Genomic DNA, 5,659 nt, shown 5'->3' on the forward strand with positions numbered 1-5,659 from the left:
GAACTGCCGCGAGGTCTTTATTCATTCATGAATTAATTCTCTCATTTATTTCTTTGACTTTCATCAGATAGATAGTGCATAACTGTAAATGAGTTTTCACCTACTAAGTAACCCAATCAAAGCAGATATTGTAGTAATCTATTGGATAGAAAAGAGACCACTATGTGACTACTGAACAAAAAAGGAAGAAAATCTACCCAGGGTGAAATACTATGATGAGAGAAAAAGAAAGCAGCAAACTGTACACTGAGAAAATAGATCAATCACAGAATGGATAAGACACAGATTTCTAGGAGCAACTGCAGAGTCAAAGATGACATTGGTTAGCTGAGATGAAAAAGATGAATAAAGTAATATTAATTGAAATTGGAAAGTGAAAATGAAAATGAGATTGGATAAGCAATAGCATTGGAAAATAATCCTGTTCTGTAAATGATGGGTATGAATCGGTGACACTGGGACTTCTTGCAAACAGTAGTAGCTTGCTCAGGGGGAAATTAGAACTGAGGATTCCATTGAAATCATATGTTGAAAATATGAGAAAGAATGGATAGTGCATGGAAAAGATAAAGGAAAAGAAGGACTATAACAGCAATAGAACACAGAACATGTGACAGAAAGAAGAAGAAAATTGTTTTTGTAGTGCTGAGGATGGATCCTAGGACCTTGTGCAAACTAGGCCAAAGCTCAATCACTGGGATATTCTCTAACACTAGAAATTCTTAGCCAATTATGTTCCTTATTACAGGTTATATTCTGCTCTCTCCAAAGGATAAAGAGAAACTCTTTTTATGTTGCCCAGGTTAGTCTTGATTCTTAGACTCAAGGAATCTTGCTGCCTCAGTTGCCTGAGTATCTGCAACAACATGCATGGGCCCCTAATGCTTGGTATGTGTGAGTGAGAAATTACTTAGAAATAGGGTGTTTGCAGCTGAAATGTTTACTATCAGGTTTTTATGGTGTAATTTTAATCCAATATGACTGGTTCAGTTGTAACAAAAAGTATGGCAGAGACTTTGACAAAGGGGAATGATGGCCCCATATGGAGGCAGAACTTGGAGTTATACTGCCACAATTTAAGGAGCACGTGGAATCTCCAGTACCTGGAAAAGACAAGGAAGAATGCTTCTCTAGAGCCTTCTTAGGGAAGTGGGCCCTATTGCCTTGATTTCTGACTCTCGCCTCCAGTACGGGGATACAATACATTCTATTGTTTTAAGCCATCCTGTTTGTAGGAGTTGGTTATTGCAGTCCTAGCAAACTAATACAGTGGTTTCATACCCTGTACTCCCTCCTTCAACACCTCCAGAGTTCTGATTATTCAGAGAATCAGGAAAAGGAGAAACACTTCCTCCAGATTCTTATGTCCAAGTTAGCATCTTTCCATTCCTGGACAACCACAGCTTGATGCTGTGTGGGTTGGTGACAGCTCTGAGGTCCAGAGGTCTGTCTGGGTCTTCTGTTCTCTACATATATAAGATCAAGGTAAATGAATCCCACTTTTCTTCTCTTTTATTTCTACACTGAAAAATGCAGACGATGAAAATGACCTGTGCATGCTATCATAGTTGGGGTTACTTTCTTGCTATCACATAAAGTCCTAATGATGTACAGAATGGAAGATGCATTTGCCTGAGAAGGACATGGTCATCAGCTTCAGTGTTACAGAACTTTTTTTCAGTTTGTTTTTTTTTAATGGAAAGTGTGACTATCTAGCTCAGGCTGGCCTTGAACTCAAATCTTGAACTGGTTTGAAAGGCAGCTTTCTTTTTATTACCTGCATATTGGAGGTAGGAGTTGCAATTTTCAATGCATGACCTACCAATTTCACTTACTTATGACCACATTAATTAGTCAAGAATTGGTACTTAGTACTTAAGTACCAAACATAGGATAAAGTCCCAGTGTAGACTGGCAATAGAGAAGCGAACTAAGAGGCTGATCAGCAATTACAGAATAATGTTCTCATTGGTGGAATAGAAAATCTCAATCAAACAATAAAAGGATACACACTATATTAGTTACTTACTGGTCAGTGAGGCAAAATAGCTGACACAGGCAACTTAAAAGAGGAAAGGTTTATTGGGGTCCTGGTTCCAGTGGATTTAGTCTATGCTTGGCTCCAAGGCAGAATGGTAGAGTGGGAGGGAAAAGAGGTGAAAGTCACTTGCCTCATGGCAGCCAGGAACCAGAGAGAGGAGGAGAGGAGGAGCAGGGACACAGACATGTCCTTAGGAGTCACACTCCCAGTGACTCACCCCTCCAACCAGGCTCTACTTCCTAACATCCCATAAACTGTCAGACTTATCCATGGTTGAATCTACTTCAATGTATGGAACCAATCTGATTCTAGCACCTTCCAAACACAGGAGAATTATGGGGGACCTCTTCTATCTAAACCATACCACATATTTTGTGAAATGGTGCTCACTTCAGCAGCACATATACTAAAATTGGAACATTTTGTGAAATGGTTCTTATTTTTGTCCTTAAAGTGTTTTCCCCCTCTGAATCATTTTAATTACTTCAGTTCATTAATATGCAGTTCATTATCCCTCCTGTCATCCAGTTCCTCCATGCTTTACAAACAGAAGAGTTTTCCCAGACAAACAATGAAACTCTTATTGGTGGCGCTGGATTGACATGCAATTGCCATTACACCAAAGTGACATCATCTATGTAGAAATCCTTCTTTTTTCTGGAAAGAATCTCAGTTTCACCCTTATTTTTTCTCCCTTCTCCTTTCTTTCATTTATTTTCCTTTCCTGTTCTTTCACACACACACTTAGTCACACACACACACTGACACATATCAATCCCATTTGCTCTCGCACATGCTCACTGTCATGGGCACACGCACATCTGTATCACTCATTCTGTCACAGTCCCTTTCACAGTGAGCTTCTCACTCTTAAATGCACATGACCTCAAGTTTGTAATTTTCTACAGATGCACGATGTCCCTGGAGACACATTCTCCTGCCTCTGAGCAGATATTCCTTCTCCAACAGTCTCACTCTGGGACCCACACACCCACATCTGCAGGCACTCAGGCTTTTGTTGTGGCCTCTCCCACACCTCAGGGCATCTCGGTGGTGATCCAGTAGGAGCAGGAGACAGGAAGGGTGGGGGAGATACCAGTAAGTCATCTGTCCTCCACCCACATTTGCTTCGTAATTTGTTTTCTTGAATGTCTTTCTCTCTGGTAATCAGAGCGAGAACTTGCTGAGTAGTTTGGGGTGGGTGTGTTTGGGCTGGTACAGATGAAGGGGCACAAGGAGGAGCCCCAGGAACCCCCAAAGTGAAGTCACTGGAAGGGTCAGAGACACATTTTACTCTCCCAAAGAGAAATCTGTCTCACTAAAGAGCTCTTCTAAGGATTCTTACCAATGGCAATATTTTTGAGGCTAAGATACTGTAGAGCTACAAAACAAATTGGAATTCTGGGAAAGACAACATAACACATTATAAGAAATGACTATTGAGTATTGATCCATCTATGCCAGAGGTTGGTAAACCCTTTGTGGACAGGGCAAATAGAAAACATTTTTAGGCTTTGAAGACTCTATATTCTCTACTGCTGTGATTCAATTTGACTATTATAAGAGATAGCAGCCTTAGACAACATATATAAATGTGAAGCTGTGTTCCAATAGAGCTTTATTTATAACAGAGAAAGAGATAATTCAGTACAAAGTGCTCCTGTGGTCTAAAATATCAAAGAATGAAGTTGTGAATCAAAAAAGAAGAGGTTAGGGAAGTTTTCCACAGAAATAAGTAAATGAGATTCTCCATGGAGGAATCTGTAAAGTAGACATTCCCCCTGGCCTCTTGCTTCAGAACATTTTATGGATAAGTGGAGAACAGGAATTGTTCAGTTGTTCAGGGACCACCTTGATATAGGATCTCCAAATGATAGAGGAGAAATACTATAACTCCCAACCCTGTACATATCCAGTATGTCAAGCTCATGTTCCCCATAATTGAAGAACAAATTCTGAGGAACAACAGAAGTTATGAGTAGAGAATTTTATTGAGAGAGACAGGTCAGCCTAAGAGACAGAGGAGAGGACCTGGAAAGTATGTGTCCCACAAGCCAGGGTGACTGGTGCCTATTGACTGGTATCCATCATTATTGTTTATACTCCAGGAAACTATGTAGATGTAGTCATTCCATCTTGACGCTGAAGCCTGCCTTCAAGGAAGGCACCTCTAACCAAAGCAGCACTGACTCCCTGGAGAGCCTAACCCTGTCTGATTGATGGTATTTCTACCTAGCTCAGCTATCTCTAATACCCTGTCACATATGCCTATGTGAATTTAAAGTAACCAATGGGAACTTGGGTTCTCTAGACCAACTCAGCAAGTAGAGTTGAAAGGAAATTGGAATTTTGGAGAAAAATTGGTTATATTGCAATTTAAATTCCTGAAAACTCAATGCTTAGTAGGGAAGAGCTGAACTCTCTGTAGTCGGTAGCAGGATGGATCTCATGTTACCTGAGACAGTTCAATCTTGGCCCACAGTCCTTTTTTTTTTTTTTTTAAACTAAAGAATATTTATTTTCACTAAGACTTTTTCTTGAGGATGTAAATAAACTTTGTCATCATCCCCTACTCCATCTTAAAAGATTACTACAGTGAATGTTATAAACTGATAGGAACAATCTGAAGGACTCGAACCAACATCAACAAGGAACAACTTCCATCTGAATCATAAAAAAAAGGAGAAGAAAAAGAAAAAAGGGCTCAATGGGGGTTTTGGATTGAGACGATCCTCACACCTCACATTTCATCTAATGCATTCAATCCTGGCTAGAGTGTAACAGAAAGGCTCATGAGATAGCACTCCACCACAGTGCACGGCACACAACTGTGCCCCAAGCCTGCCCCCAGCCCCTATTGTTTCCAACTCCGTCATTTGCCAGCCTGTTGTGCCTGCTAATGAAGGAGCACATAGATCTTCTCTTTGATCCAGTCTTTGTTATAAGGCTGGTATGTCTGGGTATCAGCTCGGTAAACAAGGCATCTGAGGTCTGCCAGATCATTAATAAAAATCAAACAACTGACTGATATCATACGTGATGGACGGGCTGTTGGGGTTCATTCTCTTCAGATATTCTTCATACATTTTACAAACACTTTCTGTGCATTCATCAGCAGATTCATAGTCAGTATAAGTTCTGCCTTCTGGCCTCTTGGTAGGCTGCACCAGCAAAATAGTGTGAGACACCTTGCCAAACCTTTTGCAACTGCAAATGCCGACTCCACAAGCCACACACCTAAAGTCCTCATTCACTCTCTATTCTTTTTTTTTTTCATAATTTTATTGAGAAACAAATAGCAATGAGACAGTTTCAAATCAAATTGGTAGGACAGTTTCAAAAATTAACACATTGCGTACGTTCTTCCTAGTGGTTAATTGCTGTACAAGATGCAACACTCTCTATTCTTACGTTGATGCTTATTAATATTCCTGATCACCCAACTATCTCTCAGTGCTTTCCCCTAGGTAGCTGCCTTATTCATAAAATAACTAAACAATCTTATTTACATATTTACTTTTTTTGTTTTTGTTTTTTCAAAGTTTTATTGATAAACAGATAGCAATGAGACAGTTTCAAATCCAATCGGAAGTACAGTTTCAACAAATAATACAATGC

The 5,659-nt window shown here is 39.9% G+C and overlaps 1 pseudogene; it reads right to left on the reverse strand.

Moving 5' to 3' along the window:
• Window positions 1-4,913: 4,913 nt before the first annotated feature.
• LOC101586135 lies at window positions 4,914-5,248 on the reverse strand (annotated as a pseudogene).
• Window positions 5,249-5,659: the final 411 nt, after the last annotated feature.

This window comes from Octodon degus, unplaced genomic scaffold (assembly GCF_000260255.1).
Source record: "Octodon degus isolate 3935 unplaced genomic scaffold, OctDeg1.0 scaffold02106, whole genome shotgun sequence".
In the NCBI taxonomy this organism is placed as follows: Eukaryota; Metazoa; Chordata; class Mammalia; order Rodentia; family Octodontidae; genus Octodon; species Octodon degus.